The following is a 24373-nucleotide window of genomic DNA, read 5'->3' on the forward strand; positions in this document are numbered from 1 at the left end:
ATACTTCTTGTCACTCGTGGCCATGAAAGTGTTGAACATTTTGGTTTGACTTTCCATCACTTCCTCTAGATTGGACTTACTAGGTGGTGCTTGGGCATAATAGTTATCTTGGGCATAATAGTTATCTTGGAACCTTGTTGGTTGTAGTTGCCTTGGGGATTTTGGTCCCTTTAGTTCCTATTACCCCATTAGTTTTGGTTATGGTAATCATAATCATTTCCTCTTTGGTTATAAGAATTTACCCCTTGTTCCCTTCGATTAGGTGGTAAATATCTTTGATTGTCATTCCTAGGTCTATTATCATAAGACAAAGCATTGACTTGTTCATTTTCATTATCATTACCCTCTTCATAATGGGATTGGGGTTGGGAATCATAATTACAAGAGGAGGTATCATGGTCATATGACCCACAATTTTCACAAAACAAACACCCATGTGGCATATTATTAGATGTAGAAGGAGAAGGGTTAGAATTCATACCTCTCCCCTTAGATTAGGAGGGATACTCTTGTTGTGAAGTGGAAGTCTCTAGCTTTGCCTTGATATATGTCATCTCCTTGCCAAGATTGGCTATTTGAGATGTCAAATTATTGATGGCGTTGAGGTGATCGACGGAGTAGACCGCATTCCCTCCTTTGCTTAAAGACTCCCTCGCTCCTTCTTGCCAATCCATGTGGTGTCTCACCACATCCTCAATTATCTCGATGACTTGCTCCTCCGTTTTGTTCATAATCGGGCCACCCGCTCCTGCATCCAAGCTAGTCTTTCCTTGTGGGCTCAAGCCCCCATAGAAAATTTGAAGCACTTGATATGATGGAATGCCATGATGAGGGCACTCCCTTTGATATTCCTTGTATCGTTCCCATGCCTCATATATGGTTTCACTAGCCCTTTGACGGAAGCCTTGGATCAAAGCCCTTGCCTCGGCCGTCTTCTTTTGAGAATAGAATCTCCCTAAGAAGGTTGTGGTGACCTCGTCCCAAGTTCTCAAGGAGTTAGGCCTCACCTCCTTCTCAAGCCATTCAAGAGCCCTTCCTATCAAAGAAAAAGGAAATAACTTTAGTCTCACAAACTCTTGAGTTACCCCATTTACCTTGATTGTGTTGCAATATTTTTTGAACTCGTTCAAGTGTGCAAGAGGGCTCTCATGTTTTGCTCCTCTATTGCCTCCTTTCAATCAAATTTATCATCGCGGGCCGAATCTCGAAGTCATTGGCTTGAGTGACGGGTGGAGCAATGCCGCTTGAAGCTCTATAAGCTCGTGGAGTTCCCAACTCCTTTAAAGGTCTTTGAGGTGGTGGTTCCGCGTCACCCATTTAATCTCGATCCTCCTCGAAATTGGTCTCTCTAGTTGGGGGAGTATTGAACGGCCTAGAACCAGCTCTCTTTCTCCTTCTATAAGTTTGCTCAATCTCGGGATCGTAAGGTACCAAGATCCTGTTATGAGTTCTGCGCATACACTCTCAACAAACAAAATTAGTACCAAGGCTACAAGTGTAGCCAAAAAGAAACAATCTTTTTGATATTTTTATGGTTTATGGTGAACTAGACTCAAGTAATCAATTAGCAATCAACAACACCGCTCCCCGGCAACGGCGCCATTTTGATGGGCATTAGAACGGTCGCTCATTCCACACTCAATCAAACACATTTATTAACAAACACCTTACAAACCAAGCATAATGACAAGTAAGAGTTCGGTCCACAAGGAACGGGATATGGTTGCTAAAGATCTTAACACTTAAGCTAATTCGAAGTCAATGGTTAATAGGGGTTCGTCAAGTAAACAAACAAACTATGATTTTAAATCAATGGATTAAAGACACTAGGGAATGGGATCCACTCAACCAAGGCAATTAGGAAAACGGGGAATAAAATACACAAGATATAGCAAGGACTATATGAAAAATCAACCTCATGCAATAAGAAAACAACTCACACTACTAAACTTAGATTCCTCATTAGTCTAGCAATAGATGATACATAATCAAATTGCAATAAGTAATGACATACTCAATTTACACTTCCATGTCAAATTAGGCATATCATGCTATCAAGATCCTAAATCAAGGGTAGCTAATCCTATCATGAAGAACTAACAAGCAATCTCATATAATCAATTTAATTGCAAAACAAACATCAATGTTTCTCCCACATTTGCATACTAACCCAAAAGGTTGAGCTTCACCCAACCCCTAGCAAGAAGACTACTCACAACTCATGTTGATCAACATGCAATCAACAATTAGGGTTCTAACTACTTCAATAATTTGGGAAAAGTGGTTAACAATTGAAATAACTATCATCCAATAACAAATTACCAAGAACTAAGAAGATTTAAATAACATGCAAATACCAAATAAAATCTGAAATTAAGTAGGAAAAGGTTGGAGAAATTACTAATTGAAGCTTCAAATGTTGAATACAAATTGCCAAACTTTGAGAATAATTCTTGAATTTCACTAATACAATGATTTGATTTGATGAAAACTAAGCTAAATTAATTAAGAGGAATGTTCAAACTAAGAGAGGTTTCTGAAAACTAGGCTACTGTTCTATATTTCTAAAAGACCTAAAGGGGAAGTATTTATACTCCCCGAAACACATAGGAAAATCCGTCAAAAGAAAACGTATTTCCAGCGAGGAGCGCCCGCCCCACAATGAGGAGCGCCCGCTCGTTTCGGCTGCACGCCCGCTCCCCTGTTCCAGCAGCATGGGCAGATTCAGCTTCAAAGGGAGGAGCGCCCGCTCCTGGTAAGGAGCACGCCCGCTCCTAACAGCACCTGAACTTGGGCAAAATGTAGCCAAGGCCGAGGAGCACCCGCTCCATGAGAGGTGCACGCCCGCTCCCCTGGAGCGCCCTCTCCAATCTTCAATCCTCTTGTCTTAAACACGATTCATGCACCGAAAGCTTGCCATATTGAGTCCATAGACCTGCAAAACATGGACAAACACAAAACAAGAGGGGGGAAAGCCGAGACAAAACATTTTCATTCAAAATTGGGTTAGAAAGAGGGGAAATGATCGCAAAATCGGGTTTAAATTTACACAATTAGTGGTCAAATAAACCACTTATCATTGCTACGACAGGTAGCACTGTTCCGCAACCTCACAAGCTGGCTACGAAAGGCGTCTATACACCTAGCCATAGCTGTCACCACCTTGCGAGGAAACTGCCAAAGTAACCAAGTCAGTAACAATTACGAAGCAAATATAAAGATAATATATGAGAAGTTACTTACTCGAGTCTGGTGACGAGGAATAGACCGCTCCACAAACTGCTCCCCCTCTAGAGCTAGCGGAATAAGCTCCTCGATCGGCCCATACATGCCCTGGTAACGTATGGACATCCTCGGGGGAATGAACTCCCTAGGGCCAGCCTGTTAAGAATAAAAGGTTAGAAAAATACCTGGGGGTTACCTGAAGATAAACCAAATGAATTAAAGTATACCGCTGCCTCCTCTGAAAGGACAGGAGCCGGCGCTAGCAACGGTAGCAAGTCCTCCTCATAGCTCTGCTCGAGGAGAACGTAGGACCTCCAAAGAGTACCCCGAGTAGGTCCGCTGGAACGATCTCGCTGCAGGGCATCGTGGAACATATGCCGAGGTGGAGGAGCAGGAACAACGAAAGCATCTGAGGAGTGCTGGATGGCTACCCTCTCCCCTAGGTAGACCACTGCGTCGTACGTCCCCAAAAAGTAACGACGCTCAGCTGTGTACTGCGCCGCCAGCGCAGGGATAGGAAAAGTAGCCCAAGGTCGATAGACCGGGCTAGGCTCATGCAAAAATCACTAAATAAGGCACTAATACCCAAAGGTGATAAAAGAAAAGTATGAGTTATAGAAACCTACCGAGAGAATCATCTCTCGAAGGCGTAATACCTCCGGTGGACCCCTGCGGCCTCCACAACTGGCAGCAATGGGGAGCACGCGAGGAGAAGGCCTCGCAGGCGCAAGAGAAGGGGAGTACTCGTAGAACCAAATCTAAATGAAAAGACAAAAGTTAGTAAAGATTATGCTTCTAAATCTAAAGTTATACCTCAAAAAGGAAAGGAGATGTACCTCTACGACCCTCCAAAAGCTGGAAAGGGCTACCTCTCCAAACAAGGCCTTGTGACGACAGGAGCGTCGCAAGCCCAGTAGAAAGTCCGCGTAGGCCATGCTGGCCCAATCATATGTCCCGACCAAATGAAGGTCGCGAACAGCGGACAGGTAATAAAGAAGTACTCTACTACCTCGATCAGGGGAAAACGTCCCTGACAGTAGAATCAGCACAAAGATGCGCACCCGCTGCTCTCGGGTGGTGGCATCATCCTCAAAAGCTGCAGCCAGTGTGCAGCGCCGAATGCATCGAGAACTCAGCTGTCCCGACTGAACCTCAGCCGGGGCCCGAACAACGATCGGCCCCAACAACTCCTGAACCTCCGGCGAATAGACGGTGACACCGGCGTCGAACGACAGGGGAGTAGACTGAAACTCTAGCCCCGTGATGAGGCTGAAGTCAGCTGGAGTGACTGTCATCTCACCCTAGGGAAAGTGAAAGGTGTTGGTGGTATACCTAAAGAACTCCACCAAAGCTCGAACAACGAGGTTACCCCCATCGTATGAAAACATGGCCCGGGTGGCCTGCAGGAGAGGAGTCAACCCACATGACTCCCAAAGACGACAAAGACCCTCATCAGGACTGATAAAGTTGTCGTATAGAGAAATGATGGTGGAGTTACCCGAGCCGTGGCTACGGGTCCTCCCACTCGCAAGACCTCGTCGGACTCGCTCCGACAAATGATGAACTGGCGCATGGAACAGGGTTCGCTCGTCCCAATCTGGCATGAGACCCAGCCAGGAAGTAGAAGGCACGTTCTCGCCCTCACTGGTGTGCTCGTCCTCTCGACGCGTGTCTCTCGACCGAGAACCAGAACCACGTCGTCTAGCCATGCTAAAATATATAAAAATAATCAAATTTAAGGCTCTACGGTATCTAAGGTTCGCCTAGGCCGCATGATACTATGTTCGCAAAACAGAGTACGTAATACTAAAATAGAGCAAAAATTCAACCAAGCATGAAAGCATTTTTCAAGCAAATAAACAATTTCTTGCAAACATATGATCAGTATTGTGACAAATTGTACAAGCAAAAGCAGTAAAAATGCAAAGAACGACCCACATTGTTCTTCACGACCTCAAGAGGTCCAACAATGGTGAATCGTTCGTTTCTTCACCAAATTGAGTCAGTCTCAAAATACTCCCAAAGTAATATACAAGCATAATTAAACAAATTCAAGGCATAAAATTCAACGAACAAAACAAATTAAACAAATTAAGTTTCGAATTTTTCAAAAATTCGTGAACAAGAACGGGTAATTCATAAAAAACCGAGTAGAGTTTGAGCAAATTTTACATAGATCGGGAAAATAGATGAGAAAAGCTTTGATTTGCAACAAGTTTGAGCGAATTTGGATGAAAAATGAGCAAGAACGAGTGAATTGAATTTTTTGCGAAAATTTGAGAAGCAGAGCAGCAGCGGAAATGAAGAAGAAGACGGGTTTTAAAACCCTGATTCTGTCGCCAAACGACAGAATTGTCGCGTGGCGACAGGAGCAAATGCTCGCGACAGGTGTCTCTGGCCGGCGCTGGAGCGGCGACAAAATGTTGGGCCCCTCTTTATGACTTTGTGGGCCTATTTTGGCAGTTTGGGCTCCTTGGTACGCCAGTTAGCCCCTTTAAGCAAAATTGACATGATTTAGTCAGCTTGATTGCAGTTGCATTAAGTGATCGACTTGATAAAAGATCGTCTCACTTGGCTTAAAGCGCCTAATAACAAGGCACCGAAATAATGGTTCAATAGAGGCACCGAAATAATGGTTTACAAAGGCAAAAAGCACCGAAGTATTGACATAAACAAATAATAACAGTAATACATTAAGGGTCAATAAGTAGAATGATTCTTTGACGATATCCCAACATAGAGAGGAGTTGTCTAGTGGCAAAATACAGCCGTGGCGAGGTAATGTCACAAATTTTGAAGATGGAAAAATAAGGTCACCTTCGACAGTCCCTCAAAGTGAAGAGAAGATTGTCTATAGCGGCGATACACTGCCGTGGCGACGTACTGCCACAACCCTGAAGATGACGACATACGGTTATTTTCGACGATGTTCCTGAAATACTGTGGAGGATTGTCACTAAGAATATTGAAGACGACGACATACAGTTATTGTCAATGATGGCGTTCACGAAATACTGTGGAGGTTGTCACAAACAACAAAAGCAACAGCAAAACGGTTACGTTCAGAGACGTGTGCTAGACGGTGCAAGATACGCGTTTCTTAACTCTTTTATCTGTTTTAACTAATGATTAGTTTGTAGGTATCGGCATTATAAGAATGATTTGGAATTGCAGAACGTTTTGAATCATTCTCCGTCCCTATTGATACTTTGACTTTCGTGTTTCAAAACATAAGTTTCTTCAAACTCAGTCAAAGTGGGGGCTTTTGTAGACACCCATTTGTGTCTCCCCAAAACCAAACCCAGTGATGAATGCCTTTTACGTTGAACCGTTATCGAATGAGGTGAAAGTGGTTGAAAGTCAAGTGTTGCGGTTTAGTTTTATTAAAAATCTCTTCTCTCTGTTTTTGAAAATAACTCTATTTATTTGAAAATAGCTAAACCAGTATAGTTTGGTCCATAATTAAGGTCCAATAATAGTGTAGTTGGATGGGATTTGAAAAGATCTTTCCAACGATATATTATAAGCCCGATTCCGATGAATAATGAGGAAGTTATGGCCAAAATACTAAACTAGGCCCGGTTAATTATTTACATATGGCCCAATGATCTAGAGGAGGGCCCAATATTAATTATTATTCCTAAAATCATTAGGATTAATTATAAATTTCTAGAAGTTTCTAGAAGTTTCTTTTTAATTCTAATATTATTAGATTTAATAATTATTTATTTTTAAATAGATTTTTATTTGGAATAAAACATTATTTTATTATTATTATTATCTTAAAAATACGTATTTTATCTTCTGTACGGATTCCGTAGATCAAGTTGATTAAAGATCGGATTCCGCGTGAAGAAAATGTGCTAATACAGGTTGTCGCTTAACGACAAGTCTGTCACCACTAGGGATGGCAATGGGTTGGATCTGGACCGGGTCCGGATGGACCTGAATCCAGATCCGTTTTTGTATCTAAGATCCAGATCCGACCCGGATCTGTCGGGTCTGAAAAATGAAGACCCGGATCCAGATCCACGGATCCGGGTCCAAAATGGGTCCAATATATGTTGCCTAATTTTTTGCAATAAATGTAATGTTTGGGTCAAAAAATTTATTTTAAACTTCCGTTGGGGGTTATTAATTTCAACCTCAATTAATGTTATACACCTAATGTAAAAACACAAAGTAACTAACTTATACACTTATATTTTGTAATAAAAATTATAAACAACGGAAAAAAGTACGATGCTACATATAAGATGATATATTCAATATGAGCATCCAAAATTCATCTCTTGAAAGGGCTAATCTTTATCACTACTAACAACATCAACATTTTAATAAAGAAACAAACAATTTTTTTTTTAATATGTAAAATAAACAACGGGTAAACGGATCTGGATCCGGGTCTGGGGCTTAGAGTCTCTTATCAAATTTGGCGACAGCGTGTAGTTTTATTCCTTATCAAATTCTGTATTTTTCCGGACTATTTTCATTATAAATAGGGTCCGAATCTCTGTTTTTCATAATCATCAACTCTCATCCTTAATTCTCTCTATTCTCCCTCTATGTAATATAGCTTATTATTTCTCTCTCTTTCTAAACCAACCTCCTAAATACAATTCCGCATTCACAAGACTTAGAGTCTCTTAGCCAAGTTCGAAGTTGCCTTTGCCCTAGACGTGCAAGGTTGATATTTTTTGAGGGTTTGGTCCAAAACTAGTCAAAACTTTATTTAATTTGATTTCAATTTAATTATTTAATTATTCTTTATTATTTTCATTGAAGTTTACTAACTTGTGTATTTTGTTATTAGAAAGAGGTACAAGGCTTCAAAGTAAGTAGATTTGCTTACTCCCTATTTTATTAACAATGTAGAAAGCATGCTTATTATTGTTTAATATTCCTAGTATCATGTTAGGATGCTTTTAATGCTTTCTAGTATCATGTTTAAGGTGCCTTTAATCCTTTCTAATATCATGTTAGTACCATGTTAGGTTCAAAGCTTTGATCTTTATTGCTTAGTGACATGCTAGGATTGGTTATTAATCTTGTTAGTATCATGCCTAGGATCTTGCTATTATGTTTAAGCTTTATTATGCCTTATCATGTTATTATCATCATTATTGTTATTTTGTTTATTATTATGTTGCTTGATATTTGTTTTATTGTTATTGCTTGATCACACCTTTTATGATTGTTTAAAGGGAATTTGTACTTGAAATCACGCTTAATAAGATTATTAATAATTCGGTTTAGGCTAATGTGATTTTAACTCAAGTGATCGCCAATAATAGAATTATTTGTGCATTAATATTCAACCAACATAGATAAACAGGGTAGGTTCAATATTATGTTTGTATGTTATTCGAAAAGCGCACATGAATACGAGCAGAACAAAGTAAAGGCCTATTTTATAGGGCGGGTCCTTTCTTTTGTAGATTGGATTCGTACCCTCATCCCCGGACCCTGTTTCGTTCAAGACCTTATGGAGTTTATGGTCCTTTTGGATTGTCTTTTGGGTTTACAAGTTCCTAAAACTTGGTGGCGACTCTTTTGCTCTCTTTTCTTTCCCTTTGGAATGCCACCGTACTTTAATGTATGATCACAGTGGGGTTCAAGTTTGGTATCATAATGCTTGAAATATTCCCTACAATGACCCTAAGATGTATCTCTTAGGGTCTCAAGACTGTTCGCCACCGGGCCCTGTAACCTCAAAATTCCTCAAAAAGAGTTGATTATAGCCTTCAATTTCGGAATTTTTAGACCTTTTTTCGCCCGGCAATAAAAATTACCGAGATGTTTACCATGGTTCCTAATACCCTCCGGGAGTTCAATTGAGTAGGTGGAATAGTCCAATATGCCTTAAAACAGTCAATTTACCCGTTCCAAATTTGCACCGATTTCGAAAACTGAAGCCTACCACGGCTATTTTGTACAACATATAAGGGTCATATATAGTTCCAAACGTCACTATATGACCCTAAGATGTATCCCCTAAGGTCTCAAGACTTTTCGCCACCGAACCCTGTAACCTCAAAATTCCTCAAAAAGCGTGGATGATAGCCTACAATTTTGGAATTTTTTGACCTTTTTTTGCCTAGAAATAAAAATTGCCGAGATGTTTACCGTAGTTCATAATACACTCCGGGAGTCCAATTGAGTGGGTGGAACAGTCCAATATGCCTTAAAACGGTCAATTTAACCGTTCCATATTTGCACCGATTTCGTAAACTGAAGCCTACCACGGTTTTTTTTTACAACATATAAGGGTAATATATGGTTCTAAACGTCTTTATATGACCCTAAGATGTATCCCCTAAGATCTCAAGACTTTTTTCCACTGGGCCCCGTAACCTCGAAATTCCTCAAAAAGTGTGGATTATAGCCTTCAATTTTGAAATTTTTTGACCATTTTTCGCTCGGAAATAAAAAATGCCAAGATGCTTACCATGGACCCTAATACACCCTGGGAGTCTATTTGGATGGGTCCAACCATCCAATATGCCTTCAAACAGTCCCGTTCCAAACTTGCACGGATATCGTGACCTCAAGCCTACCACGGACATTTATGGCAACATATAATGGTCATATATGATTCCAAACGTCATTATATGACCCTAAGATTTGTTCCCTAGGGTCTTAAGACTTTTCGCCACCAGGGCCCGTACCCTCAAATTCCTCTAAAAGCGTGGATTATAGCCTTCAATTTTTGAATGTTTTGACCTTTTTTCACTCCGAAATAAAAATTCCTGAGATTTTTACCATGGTTCATAATACCCTCCGAGAGCCCAATTGAGTGGGTGCAACCATCCAACATGCCTTAAACCGGTCAATTTACCCATTCCAAATTTGCACCGATTTCGAAAACAAAATCCTACCACGGCTATTTTGTACAACATATAAGGGTCATATATGGTTCCAAACGTCATTATATGACCCTAAGATTTCCCCTAAGGTCTCAAGAATTTTCGCGACGGGACCCCGTAACCTCAAAATTCCTCAAAAAGAGTGGATTATAGCCTTCAATTTTGGAATTTTTTGACCTTTTTTCGCCCGGAAATAAAAATTGCCGAGATGTTTACCATTGTTCCTAATACCCTCCGGGAGTCCAGTTGAGTGGGCGGAACCATCCAATATGCTTTAAAACGGTCAATTTATCCGTTCCAAATTTGCACCGATTTCGTAAATTAAAGCCTACCACTGCTATTTTGTACATATAAGGGTCATATATGGTTCCAAACGTCATTATATGACCCTAAGATGTATCCCCTCAAGTCTCAAGACTTTTCGCCATCGAGGCCCGTAACCTCAACATTCCTCGAAAAGAGTGGATTATAGACTTCAATTTTGGAATTTTTTGACCTTATTTCGCCTGGAAATAAAAATTGCGGAGATGTTTACCATGGTTCCTAATACCTTCCGGGAGTCCAATTCAGTGGGTTGAACCATCCAATATGCCTTAAAACGGTCAATTTACCCGTTCAAAATTTGCACCGATTTCGTAAACTAAAGCCTATCACGGCTATTTTGTACAACATATAATGGTCATATATGGTTCCAAACTTCATTATATGACCCTAAGATGTATCCCCTAAGGTCTCAAGACTTTTCGCCACCGGGCCCCGTAACCTCAAAATTCCTCAAAAAGCGTGGATTATAGCCTTCAATTTTGTAATTTTTTTTTACCTTTTTTCGCCCGGAAATAAAATATGCCGAGATGCTTACCATGGACCCTAATACACCCTGGGAGTCTATTTGGGTAGGTCCAACCATCTAATATGCCTTTAAACAGTCAATTTACCCGTTCCAAACTTGCACCGATATCGTGACCTCAAGCCTACCACGGACATTTATGGCAACATATAATGGTTATATATGGTTCCAAACGTCATTATATGACCCTAAGATGTATCCCCTAGGGTCTCAAGACTTTTCGCCACCGGGCCTCGTCACCTCAAAATTCCTCAAAAAGCGTGGATTTAGAACCTTCAATTTTGGAATTTTTTTTACCTTTTTTCACCCGGAAATAAAAATTGCCTAGATGTTTACCATGGTTCCTTATACCCTCCGGGAGTCCAATTGAGTGGGTGGAACCATACAATATGCGTTAAAACGATCAATTTACCCGTTCCAAATTTGCACTAATTTCGTAAACAAAAGCCTACCACGACTATTTTGTACAACATATAAGGGTTTTATATGGTTCCAAACTTTATTATATGACCCTAAGATGTATCCCCTAAGGTCTCAAGACTTTTTGCCACCGGGCCGTAACCTCAAAATTCCTCAAAAAGCGTGGATTATAGCTTTCAATTTTGGAATTTTTTGACCTTTTTTCGCCCGGAAATAAAAATTGCCGAGATGTTTACCATGGTTCCTAATACCCTCCGAGAGTCAATTTGAGTGGGTGTAACCATCCAATATGCCTTAAAACGGTCAATTTACCCGTTCCAAATTTTCACAGATTTCGAAAACTGAAGCCTACCATGGCTATTTTGTACAACATATAAGGGTCAAATATGTCCAAACGTCATTATATGACCCTAAGATTTATCCCCTAAGGTCTCTAGACTTTTCGTCACCGGGGCCTGTAACCTCAAAATTCCTCAAAAAGCGTGGATTATAGCCTTCAATTTTGGAATTTTTTGACCTTTTTTTGTCCGGAAATAAAAATACCGAGATGTTTACCATGGTTTCTTGTAATACCCCGTATTTTTATACGTATTTTCCTAATTAATTAATTAAGGATTATTTTATAAAAAGGGTATTTTAGTAAATTTATTATTTGGAGCCAAAATATATTTGAATTTTGGCGCCAAAAGTATTTTGAAATATAATTATTATTTTGGATAAGATTTATTATCCATTTATCCTATTTTAAAAACCGGATTATTTACATATTTCGGATATCTTAATTTAAGAAAAATAATATTTTATAAATTAATTATCATGGACGAAAATTCCCATTTATTTAGCAAGGAAATTTGGATTTTCTATGTATAGAACGAAAATATGATTTTCTTCGTTAATTATTGGAGAATAATTGGTATTTTAATTATTTATTTAATTATTCTATATTATTTACACAATTATTTTTATTCCTTAAACCGAGCAAAATCTTCTTAAATACTAGTAAGGGAATCTCCTATTTTCCTTAATTCTAATTCTCCACCTTTTTAGTATCCAATCATCATATTCTAATTTCCTTATTATTTTTCATGACATACATACCTTCCATATTCAATTATACACAATCCCTTCAAATATCAAAACTTTCCTTAAATCTTTGCTTACTTCTCCAAATAATCTCTTAAACCCTAATTACCATAATTATTTTTACATTTTCCTACCATAATTCATGCTCATACTAGCCTATAAATACCCCTTCATACCTCTCACATTCTTCACACCAATTCTTTTCTTTTCTTCTCCTTAATTTTACACAAACCATCCCGTTTATCTTTGAAGCCAATTTTCGGGCAGTTCTGGTCAGTTTTTGGAGTATTGATGTTTCACAAAAGATTGTTCCTCTCAAAAAATCCTTGAGGTTAGGCTCACGAATCACCCAATTCGGAGTTATATCAAAGGAGTTATAGCCTCTGCAAGTTCTGCCTATTCTTTCCAACGCAAATCCAATACTTCTCTCTTTCTTGTTTTCTTATCTTTTCTTCTTCTCTTCTCTTATTCAATTATTATTATTATTATTATAATGGATTTATAAAAAATTATTATGAGTATTTTTAATTATATAAAATCATATATTTAATGATGTTTATGAGAAAATAATTTAAAAGGTTCATGTACATATAGTTGGGGGTTTTAATTATTTGTTAACCTTATATTGATTAAGGATATATTTATTTGTAGGGTGTGTTCAACCAAGATTCTTGAGGTTCTTTTGGTGTGTATAGCTAAGCAAGGATCAAGGTACGTTTAGGTGGCTAGATACCTTCGAAAGTGATTGGTTTAAATATCATGTTTTTACATGATTTGATTGGTGATTGAATTGAATTTGATTGATTTATGATTTATGAAATAAAGCATGTTTGGAGGCATTGATCTTAATATTTGTTTTAATAAAAGTATTTAGAATGATTGATTTTTAAATCATGTTTTGAATGGTTTGAATTACTTATCATGTTTGGATTTGATTTGGAAAGTTTATTGAATTAAATAGAAGGTTTTTCATTGAAGAGTTATTGATTTTGAAATATTATTATTATGAGATTTTATTCTCAAGTATTTATTTAAGAGGTTTTGATTTTGAAAGTATGTGGAATTATTAAAAAGGAGTTTGAATTATATTGGAATTTTTGGATATTAAAAGGATTTATTATTAAACCATCAAAATATTATTTTTAATGCTTTATAAGCATGTTGGTAATCCCACTATGCGGATTTGGTTTATTGATAAGACTATGGACTTTGTATGACCTAGTCTTTCCTCAAGAATAGCCTTGTAATATAAGGAGACTAGCTTGGGGGTGTGCACACTTGGGTGAGGAATAGAATTTTAAGAAATTGGTTCAATAAGGAATTGGATTTTAAAGGAATTGGTTTATCAAATATTTTGAATGTTGAATCATTGGAATTAGTTTTGAATCATGAGTTTTGGAATTATTGGATTAATTATTGGAATTGGTTTTAAAGCAAGTTTGCGAATAAATTGAGTTTAATTATCTTGCGCTTATTGTACTTAGCATATTTTGCTAACTCGTACTTCTTATTTGTTTTGGTTCGCCTTGTTTACCGTAATGGTAAGCAGTGTTGCTTATTTTCAGGTTGGAGTCAATAAATGAGCATTGGAGTCCCGGGATTGGTTTTCACTGAATTAGGAATTTGGTCTTGTATCTATTTTAATTACTCATGACTTTGGTTACTATTTGTGGTTATTATTAATAAAGAAGAGGATTGAAGTTTCCGCTGGAAAGTATTATTATTTTTAGTAAGTTGAGTAGCCTTGCGTAATCACGCGGCGGTAATACGCCTAAGTCTATCTCTACGGTATAATTATACGTATTATACTAGTATTTCCGTAGAGGGAGATTTGGGGGTGTTACAAAGTGGTATCAGTTTTAACGGTCCTAAAAAAGATTAAAAATTGGAGTAGTAATAAAACTTGTGGGTAGACTTAAGAAGGGCATATAGGATAGATAGAGTTTCGCATTTGTGTGAGAGTCAAAAGCTTTATTTTTACTTAAAAACTATTTTCCTATTTGTGAAAAGATGAAGGAGAAAAGGATTCTCGAGTTCTCTACGGAGGCCTATAATGGGTACGTCTCTCTGTCTAGGAAAGGCTCGCCTCAACGTCGTAGGTAACTTTCCTGGGAGACGCGGGCTTGACCGTCCTTTAATCTTGATTGATGTACATATGTATTATTTTCAAAAACAAAAAGAATTGAAACTATTTCAAAGCTTGAGTTGGTGTGATTGCTTGTGCATTAAAGGTTGTGTTAAAACACCTTAGAGTATGGTCTAGAGGTCCGAATTTTTGAGTTATTGCCCATGGTTGGGTGATCTTGAGTATGCTTGGTTTATCATTGCGTTATGAATTGCTTAATGCAAATAGAATTAATGAGTTAAGTTGCTTATGTGAAATTCCATAGAATTGATAATTTATATGTGTAAATAAGATAAAAATGATTGATAATGGGAGGAAGGAATTCTTTGATTTTTTTTATTACTGGAAAGGTGAAGGGATTATTACATGTTAATTAACCACCCTTGTTCTACCTCTTATTGAGAAGTTTGACCTTGAAGTGTTACTCAACCACCATGGCTAGTTCTACTATTTCTAACCTGTTTACCTAGAGCTAGAAAGTATAAACCTTTCTTTGAGAATGAGAAGCACCATCATGAGGGAAAGTGGCTAGCAACCTTGACTCAATTCAAAAGTGATCTGTACTACCTTAAACATGACTATATATGAACCTAAGAGGAGAGTTGTGGAACCACCAAAGTTGGGAAGAACCAAACCTTGAAAGAATTTTACCAACTTCATTACTTGAACTTCCAACTACTCTTTTGTTTATCCAAGACTTCACAAAGAGCTTGTTTCCTCTATTGATGAATCCATACCACTTTTTTTTAAAGCATAAGAATTATCCTCCTTCTCTTACTCCAAGTTATGAGACTCCTACCTCATGTAGGTGTCCAAGCCCAAAAGCCAATCTTCACATTATAAAGCCCAATGTTCATATTCATATATAAAGAGTACCAAGTCTAAAGTATCACCCACCTTCTCCAAAGGTCCAATGTTGTTTCTTCTAATCCAATTTGTGGATGTGCTAGCCTACACTATAGCCCAATTTATAACCCAAATCAAAGCTCAGGCTATACTCCAAATTATAGTGATTACAACCCAGCTTACCCAACTACAAATCCTACTACACTTGGCCTAGTTATTAAAGATTATTGAGTTAATGGTAAGGTAAACTATGATGATCAAGATTATGATATTTCCAATAAAGACTTTGATTATGAGAATTCAGATTAAGTGGTTGAATTAATTTATATGCTTGCAATAAATGTTTTAAGTGAAGTGATTCTTGTTTCAATGTTTTTTTTCTATGTTTTGGAATGAATTAAGTGTTTTCATGGTGTATTGCTTTTGATATTTAAGAATGGTGTGAATAACCAGGAATTATGTTTTCAAGAATGGGAAATAAGTTCCATTAACTATGTGATAGGTGGTAAGTATTTAGATCATATGACTTTTACATATGGTCAATATGATTGAGTTGTTATTTTGGGATTAAAGGATCTGGTGATTACCATGGGATGAATGAGGAGTTATTTTGGATTGTTATCATGAATATTTGGAGGATTTGTGCTATCAAGTCTTTACTAATTTTTGGAATATGATTTACGTTGAGAAAAGAAATATTATTCGTGGTAATGATGAGTTGAATTAGTTCTATATAAGTGTTGGAGTAAAGTGTTTAGTTTTGGGAGATACAAATTGGATATTAGCATTGATTTATGATCGTTTGTATCTAAAGGTGGAGAGAATTCATATTGTGTAAGGATAAGTATTGTGGTGATTATTTAAAGAAAAATTGTTGATGGTTGAATCTTTGACGAAACTTAATACAAAAGTTAGAGGATTTTTAGTCAATTCAAGTGAAATGATGTATTTGAGACAATGAAATTTGTTTTAATTCGAAGTTTATTTTGAAGAAATAATAACTTGTAAAGGGATTTATTGAAGTTAATTAAAAAAAAAAAGTGATTGTTTGGATGGTTACTTAAAGGATTTTACTCTAAGGGATTGACGACAAAGTTTATTGATATAGAGAAATTATTAATGATGGAATAATCAATGATCGCATTGAGTTATTAATGAATTACTTTAAAGATAAATTATGGATTATAACAACTAGATTGAGGAATTTGAAGTTATGAGAAAAGATGATTGAATTTTTGATGAATGTTTGAAACTTTATGGTTTCCTTACTTGGCTTGATGATTGTTGATGAATTGAGAATACAGTTGATTTATTAAGGTGCTGGTCGAGTTACGGGGGCGTAACTCCTTTTAAAGGGGGTAGAGGGCGATAGAGTTTCGCACGTTTGCTCTTCGAGTCATTTTTGAGTAATTTTCGAGTCTTTCTTGAGTTTGTCAAGAGTCTCGAGTCAAGTTAGGATGTGCATGAACCAATAATTTCAAAATGATTTTCATTTCTTTTGGCTAAGTTTCGGGTCGAAACTTATTTTAAGGGGGGTAGACTGTAATACCCTGTATTTTCATACGTATTTTCCTAATTAATTAATTACGGATTATTTTATAAAAAGGGTATTTTAGTAAATTTATTATTTGGAGCCAAAATAATATTTGAATTTTGGCGCCAAAAGTATTTTGAAATCTAATTATTATTTTGGATAAGATTTATTATCCATTTATCCTATATTAAAAACCGGATTATTTACATATTTCGGATATCTTAATTTAAGAAAAATAATATTTTATAAATTAATTATTATGGCCGAAAATTTCCATTTATTTAGCAAGGAAATTTGGATTTTCTATGTATAGAAAATATGATTTTCTTAGTTAATTATTGGTGAATCATTGGTATTTTAATTATTTATTTAATTATTCTATATTATTTACACAATTATTTTTATTCCTTAAACCGAGCAAAATCTTCTTAAATACTAGTAAGGGAATCTCCTATTTTCCTTAATTCTAATTCTCCATCTTTTTAGTATCCAATCATCGTATTCTCTTGCCTTTTGTTCCTCTTGATTATTCCCCAAGTAATTCTAATTTCCTTATTATTTTTCATGACATACATACCTTCCATATCCAATTATACACAATCCCTTCAAATATCAAACTTTCCTTAAATCTTTGCTTACTTCTCCAAATAATCTCTTAAACCCTAATTACCATAATTCTTTCTACACTTTCCTACCATAATTCATGCTCATACTAGCCTATAAATACCCCTTCATACCTCTCACATTATTCACACCAATTGTCTTCTTTTCTTCTCCTTAATTTTACACAAACCATCCCGTTTATCTTTGAAGCCAATTTTCGGGCACTTCTGGTCAGTTTTTGGGGTATTGACGTTTAATAAAAAATTGTTCCTCTCAAAAATCCTTGAGGTTAGGCTCAAGAATCACCCAATTCGGAGTTATAGCCTCTTCAAGTTCTGCCTATTTTTTCCAACGCAAATCCAATACTTCTCTCTTTCTTGTTTTCTTATCTTTTCTTCTTCTCTTCTCTTATTCAATTATTATTATTATTATTATTATTATGGGGGATTTATAAAAAATTATTATGAGTATTTTTAATTATATAAAATCATATATTTAATGATGTTTATGAGAAAATAATTTAAAAGGTTCATGTACATATAGTTGGGGGTTTAAATTATTTGTTAACCTTATATTGATTAAGGATATATTTATTTGTAGGGTGTGTTCAACCAAGATTCTTGAGGTTCTTTTGTTGTGTGTAGCTAAGCAAGGATCAAGGTACGTTTAGGTGGCTAGATACCTTCGAAAGTGATTGGTTTAAATATCATGTTTTTACATGATTTGATTGGTGATTGAATTGAATTATGATTTATGAAATAAAGCATGTTTGGAGGCATTGATTTTAATATTTGTTTTAATAAAAGTGTTTTGAATGATTGATTTTTAAATCATGTTTTGAATGGTTTGAATTACTTATCATGTTTGGATTTGATTTGGAAAGTTTATTGAAATAAATAGTAGGTTTTTCATTGAAGAGTTATTGATTTTGAAATGTTTTAAATATGAGATTTTATTCTCAAGTATTTATTTAAGAGGTTTTGATTTTGAAAGTATGTGGAATTATTAAAAAGGAGTTTGAATTATATTGGAATTTTTGGATAATAAAAGGATTTATTATCGAACCATTAAAATATTAATATTAATGCTTTATAAGCATGTTGGTAATCCCACTATGCGGATTTGGTTTATTGATAAGACTATAAACTTTGTATGACCTAGTCTTTCCTCAAGAATAGCCTTGTAATATAAGGAGACTAACTTGGGGGGTGTGCACACTGGGTAAGGAATAGAATCTAATACCCTCCGGGTCTCCAATTGAGTGGGTGGAACCATCCAATATGCCATAAAACGGTCAATTTACCCGTTCCAAAATTGCACCAATTTCGTAAACAAATGCCTACCACGGCTGACAAATAAGGGACATATATGGTTCCAAACGTCATTATATGACCCTAAAATGTATCCCCTATGGTCTCAAGACATTTCGCCACTAGGCCCCGTAACCTCAAAATTCCTCAAAATGCGTGGATTATAGTCTTCAATTTTGGAATTTTTTGACCTTTTTTTGCCTGAAAATAAAAATTGCCAAATGTTTACCAAGGTTCCTTATACCATCCGGGAGTCCAATTGAGTGGGTGGAACCATCCAATATGCCTTAAAACAGTCAATTTACCCGTTCCAAATTTGCACCGATTTCGTAAACTGAAGCCTACCACAGATATTTGGTACAACATATAAGGGTCATATATGGTTCCAAATGTCATTAGATGACCCTAAGATGTATCCCCTAAGGTCTCAAGACTTTTCGCCATCGGGCCCCATATCCTCAGAATTCCTCAAAAAGCGTGGATTAGAGCCTTCAATTTTGGAATATTTTGACCTTTTTCGTCCGGAAATAAAAATTGCCGAGATGTTTACCATGGTTTCTAATACCCTGCGGGTCTCCAATTGAGTGGGTGGAACCATCCAATATGCCTTAAAACGGTTAATTTACCCGTTCCAAATTTACACCAATTTCGTAAACTGAAGCCTACCACGGCTATTTTATACAACATATAAGGGTCATATATGGTTCCAAACGTCATTATATGACCCTAAGATGTATTCCCTAAGGTCTCAAGACTTTTCGCCACCGGGCCCCGTAACCTCAAAATTCCTCAAAAAGCGTGGATTATAGCCTTCAATTTTGAAATTTTTTGACATTTTTTCGTCCTGAAATAAAAATTGCCGAGATGTTTACCATGGTTTCTAATACCCTCCGGGTCTCCAATTGAGTGGTTGGAACCATCCAATGTGCCTTAAAATGGTCAATTTACCCGTTCCAAATTTGCACCGATTTCGTAAACTGAAGCCTACCATGGTTATTTCGTCCAACATATAAGGGTCATATATGGTTCCAAACGCCATTATATGACCCTAAGATGTATCCCCTAAGGTCTCAAGACTTTTCGCCACCGGGCCTCGTAACCTCAAAATTCAATAAAAAGCGTATAGCCTTTAATTTTGGAATTTTTTGACCTTTTTTCACCCGGAAATAAAAATTACCGAGATGTTTATCATGGTTCCGAATACCCTCCGGGAGTCCAATTGAGTGGGTGGAACCATCCAATATTCCTTGAAACGGACAATTTACCCGTTCCAAATCTGCATCGATTTCGTAAAATGAAGTCTACCACGGCTATTTTGTACAACATATAAGGGTCATATATGGTTCCGAACGTCGCTATATGACCCTAAGATGTATCCCCTAAGGTCTCAATACTTTTCGCCACCAGGCCCCGTAACCATAAAATTCCCCAAAAAGCGTGGATTATAGCCTTTAATTTTGGAATTTTTTGACCTTTTTTCGCCCGGAAATAAAAATTGCCAGATGTTTACCATGGTTCGTTATATCATCCGGGAGTCCAATTGAGTGGGTGGAACCATCCAATCTGCCTTAAAACGGTCAATTTACCCGTTCCAAATTTGCACCGATTTCGTAAAGTGAAACCTACCACGGCTATTTTGTACAACATATAAGGGTCATATATGGTTCCAAACTTCATTATATGACCCTAAGATGTATCCCCTGAGTTCTCAAGACTTTTCGCCACCAGGCCCCGTAACCTCAAAGTTCCTCAAAAAGCGTGGATTATATAGCCTTAAATTTTGGAACTTTTTAACCTTTTTCGTCCTGATATCAAAATTTCCGAGATGTTTACCATGGTTCCTAATTCCCTCCGGGAGTCAAATTGAGTGAATGGAACCATCCAATATGCCTTAAAACAGTCAATTTACCCGTTCCAAATTTGAACCGATTTCGTAAACTGAAGCCTACCACAGCTATTTTGTACAACATATAAGGGTCATATATGGTTCCAAACGTCATTATATGACCCTAAGATGTATCCCCTAAGGTATCAAGACTTTTCGTCACCGGGCCCCGTAACATCAAAAATTCTCAAAAAGCGTGGATTATAGCCTTCAATTTTAGAATTTTTAACCTTTTTTCGCCCGGAAATAAATATTGCCGAGATGTTTACCATGGTTCCTAATACCTTCCGGGAGTCCAATTGAGTGGGTGGAACCATCCAATATGCCTTAAAACGGTCAATTTACCCGTTCCAAATTTGCACCGATTTCGTAAACTAAAGCCTACCACGGCTATTTTGTACAACATAAGGGTCATATATGGTTTCAAACGTCATAATATGACCCTAAGATATATCCCCTAAGGTCTCAATACATTTCGTCACCGGGCCTCGTAACCTCAAAATTCCTTAAAAAGCGTGGATTATACAGCCTTAAATTTTGGAATTCTTTGACCTTTTTTCGTCCTGAAATAAAAAATGCCGAGATGCTTACCATGGACCCTAATACACCCTGGGAGTCTATTTTGGTGGGTCCAACCATCCAATATGCCTTTAAACAGTCAATTTACCCGTTTCAAACTTGCACCGATATCGTGTCGTGAAGCCTACCACGCACATTTATGGCAACATATAAAGGTCATATATGGTTCCAAATGTCATTATATGACCCTAAGATGTATCCCCTAAGGTCTCAAGAATTTTTACCACCGGGCCCCGTAACCTTAAAATTCCTCAAAAAGCATGGAATATAGCCTTCAATACTGGAATTTTTTAACCTTTTTTCGCCCGAAAATAAAAATTGCCGATATGTTTACCATGGTTCCTTATACCCTCCGGGAGTCCAATTGAGTGGTGGAACCATCCAATATGCCTTAAAACGGTCAATTTACCCGTTCCAAATTTGCACTGATTTTGTAAACTGAAACCTACCACGGCTATTTTGTACAACATATAAGGGTCATATATGGTTCCAAACGTCATTATATGACCCTAAGATGTATCCCCTGAGGTCTCAATACTTTTCGCCACCGGGCCCTATAACCTCAAAATTCTTCAAAAAGCGTGGATTATAGCCTTTAATTTTGGAATTTATTGACCTTTTCTCGCCCGGAAATAAAAAATGCCAAGATGCTTACCATGGACCCTAATACACCTTGGGAGTCTTTTTGGGTGGGTCCACCCATCCAATATGCCATTAAATAGTCAATTGATCCGTTACAAACTTGCACCGATATCGTGACCTCAAGCCTACCACAGACATTAATGGGAACATATAATGGTAGTATGTGATTCTTAACGTAATTATATGACCCTAAGATGTATCCCTAGGGTCTCAAGACTTTTCGCCTCCGGGCCCCGTAACCTCAAAATTACTCAAAAAGCGTGGATTGTAGGCTTCAATTTTGGAACTTTTTCACCTTTTTTCTCCCGGAAATAAAAATTGCCGAGATTTTTACCATGGTTCCATATACCCTCAGGGAGTCCAATTGAGTTGGTGGAACTATCCATCATGCCTTAAAACGGTCAATTTACCCGTTTCAAATTTGCACCGATTTCGTAAACTGAAGCCTACCACGGCTATTTTTTACAACATATAAGGGTCATATATGGTTCCTAACTTCATTATATGACCCTAAAATTTATCCCCTAAGGTCTCAAGACTATTCGCCACCAGGCCCCGTAATCTCAAAATTCCTCTAAAAGCGTGGATTATAGCCTTCAATTTTTAAATTTTTTGACCTTTTTCGTCCAGAAATAAAAAATGCTGAGATGCTTACCATGGACCCTAATACTCCCTAGGAGTCCATTTGGGTGGGTCCAACCATCCAATATTCCGTTTAACAGTCAATTTACCCGTTACAAACTTGCACCGATAATGTGACCTCAAGCCTACCACAGACATTTATGGCAACATATAATGGTCGTTTATGGTTCCAAACGTCATTATATGACCGTAAGATGTATCCAATAGAGTCTCAAGACTTTTCGCCACCGGGCTCCGTAACGTCAAAATTCCTCAAAAAGCGTGGATTATAACCTTCAATTTTGGAATTTTTTGACCTTTTTTCTCCCGGAAATAAAAATTGCCGGGATTTTTACCATGGTTCCTAATACCCTCCAGGAGTCCAATTGAGTGGGTGGAATCATCCATCATGTCTTAAAACGGTCAATTTACCCGTTCCAAATTTGCACCGATGTCGTAAACTGAAGCCTACAACGGCTATTTTTTACAACATATAAGGGTCATACATGGTTCCAAACATCATTATATGACCCTAAAATGTATCCCTTAAGGTCTCAAGACTTTTCGCCACCAGGCCCCTTAACCTCAAAATTCCTCAAAAAGCGTGGATTAAAGCCTTCAATTTTGGAATTTTTTGACCTTTTTTCGCCCGGAAATAAAAAATGCCGAGATGCTTACCATGGACCCTAATACACCCTGGGAGTCTATAAGGGTGGGTCTAACCATCCAATATGCCTTTAAACAGTCAATATACCTGTTACAAACTTGCACCGATATCGTGACCTCAAGCCTACCACGGACATTTATGGCAACATATAATGGTCGTTTATGGTTCCAAACGTCATTATATGACCGTAATATGTATCCAATAGGGTCTCAAGACTTTTCGCCACCGGGCTCCGAAACCTCAAAATTCCTCAAAAAGAGTGGATTATAGCCTTCTATTTTAGAATTTTTTGACCTTTTTTCGCCCGGAAACAAAAATTGCCGAGATGTTTACCATGGTTCCTAATACCCTCCGAGAGTCCTATTAAGTGCGCGGAACCATCCGATATGCCTTAAAACGGTCAATTTACCCGTTCCAAATTTGCACCGATTTCGTAAACTGAAGCCTACCAAGGCTATTTTGTACAACATATAAGGGTCATATATAGTTCCAAACGTCATTATATGACCCTAAGATGTATCCCCTAAGGTCTCAAGACATTTCGCCACCAGGTCCCGTAACTTTAAAATTTCTCAAAAAGCGTGGAATATAGACTTCAATTTTGGAATTTTTTTACCTTTTTTCTCCCGGAAATAAAAATTGCCGAGATGTTTACCAAGGTTCCTAATACCCTCGGGGAGTCCAATTGAGTAGGTGAAACCATCCAATATTCCTTAAAACGAACAATTTAGCCGTTCTAAATTTGCACCGATTTCGTAAACTAAAGCCTACCACGGCTATTTTGTACAACATATAAGGGTCATATATGGTTCCAAACGTCATAATATTTCCCTAAGATGTATCCCCTAAGGTCTCAAGACTTTTCGCCACCTGTCCCCGGATCCACAAAATTCCATAAAAAGCGTGGATTATATAGCCTTCAATTTTGGAATTTTTTGACCTTTTTTCGCCCGAAAATAAAAACTGCCGAGATGTTTACCATGGTTCCTAATACCCTCCGGGAGTCCAATTTAGTGCGTGGAACCATCCAATAAGTCTTAAAACGGTCAATTTACCCGTTCCAAATTTGCATCGATTTCGTAAAATGAAGCCTTCCACGGCTATTTTGTACAACATATAA

The 24373-nt window shown here is 37.3% G+C and overlaps 1 non-coding gene across 1 annotated transcript; it reads left to right on the plus strand.

Moving 5' to 3' along the window:
* Nucleotides 1-819: 819 nt before the first annotated feature.
* On the plus strand, nucleotides 820-925 carry LOC145621839 (small nucleolar RNA R71). Its single transcript, XR_014108633.1, has one exon. It is a non-coding gene; the product is annotated as a small nucleolar RNA R71 (small nucleolar RNA).
* The last annotated feature ends 23448 nt before the right edge of the window (nucleotides 926-24373 follow it).

This window comes from Chenopodium album, chromosome 27 (assembly GCF_948465745.1).
Source record: "Chenopodium album chromosome 27, dcCheAlbu1.1, whole genome shotgun sequence".
Lineage (NCBI taxonomy): Eukaryota > Viridiplantae > Streptophyta > Magnoliopsida > Caryophyllales > Amaranthaceae > Chenopodium > Chenopodium album.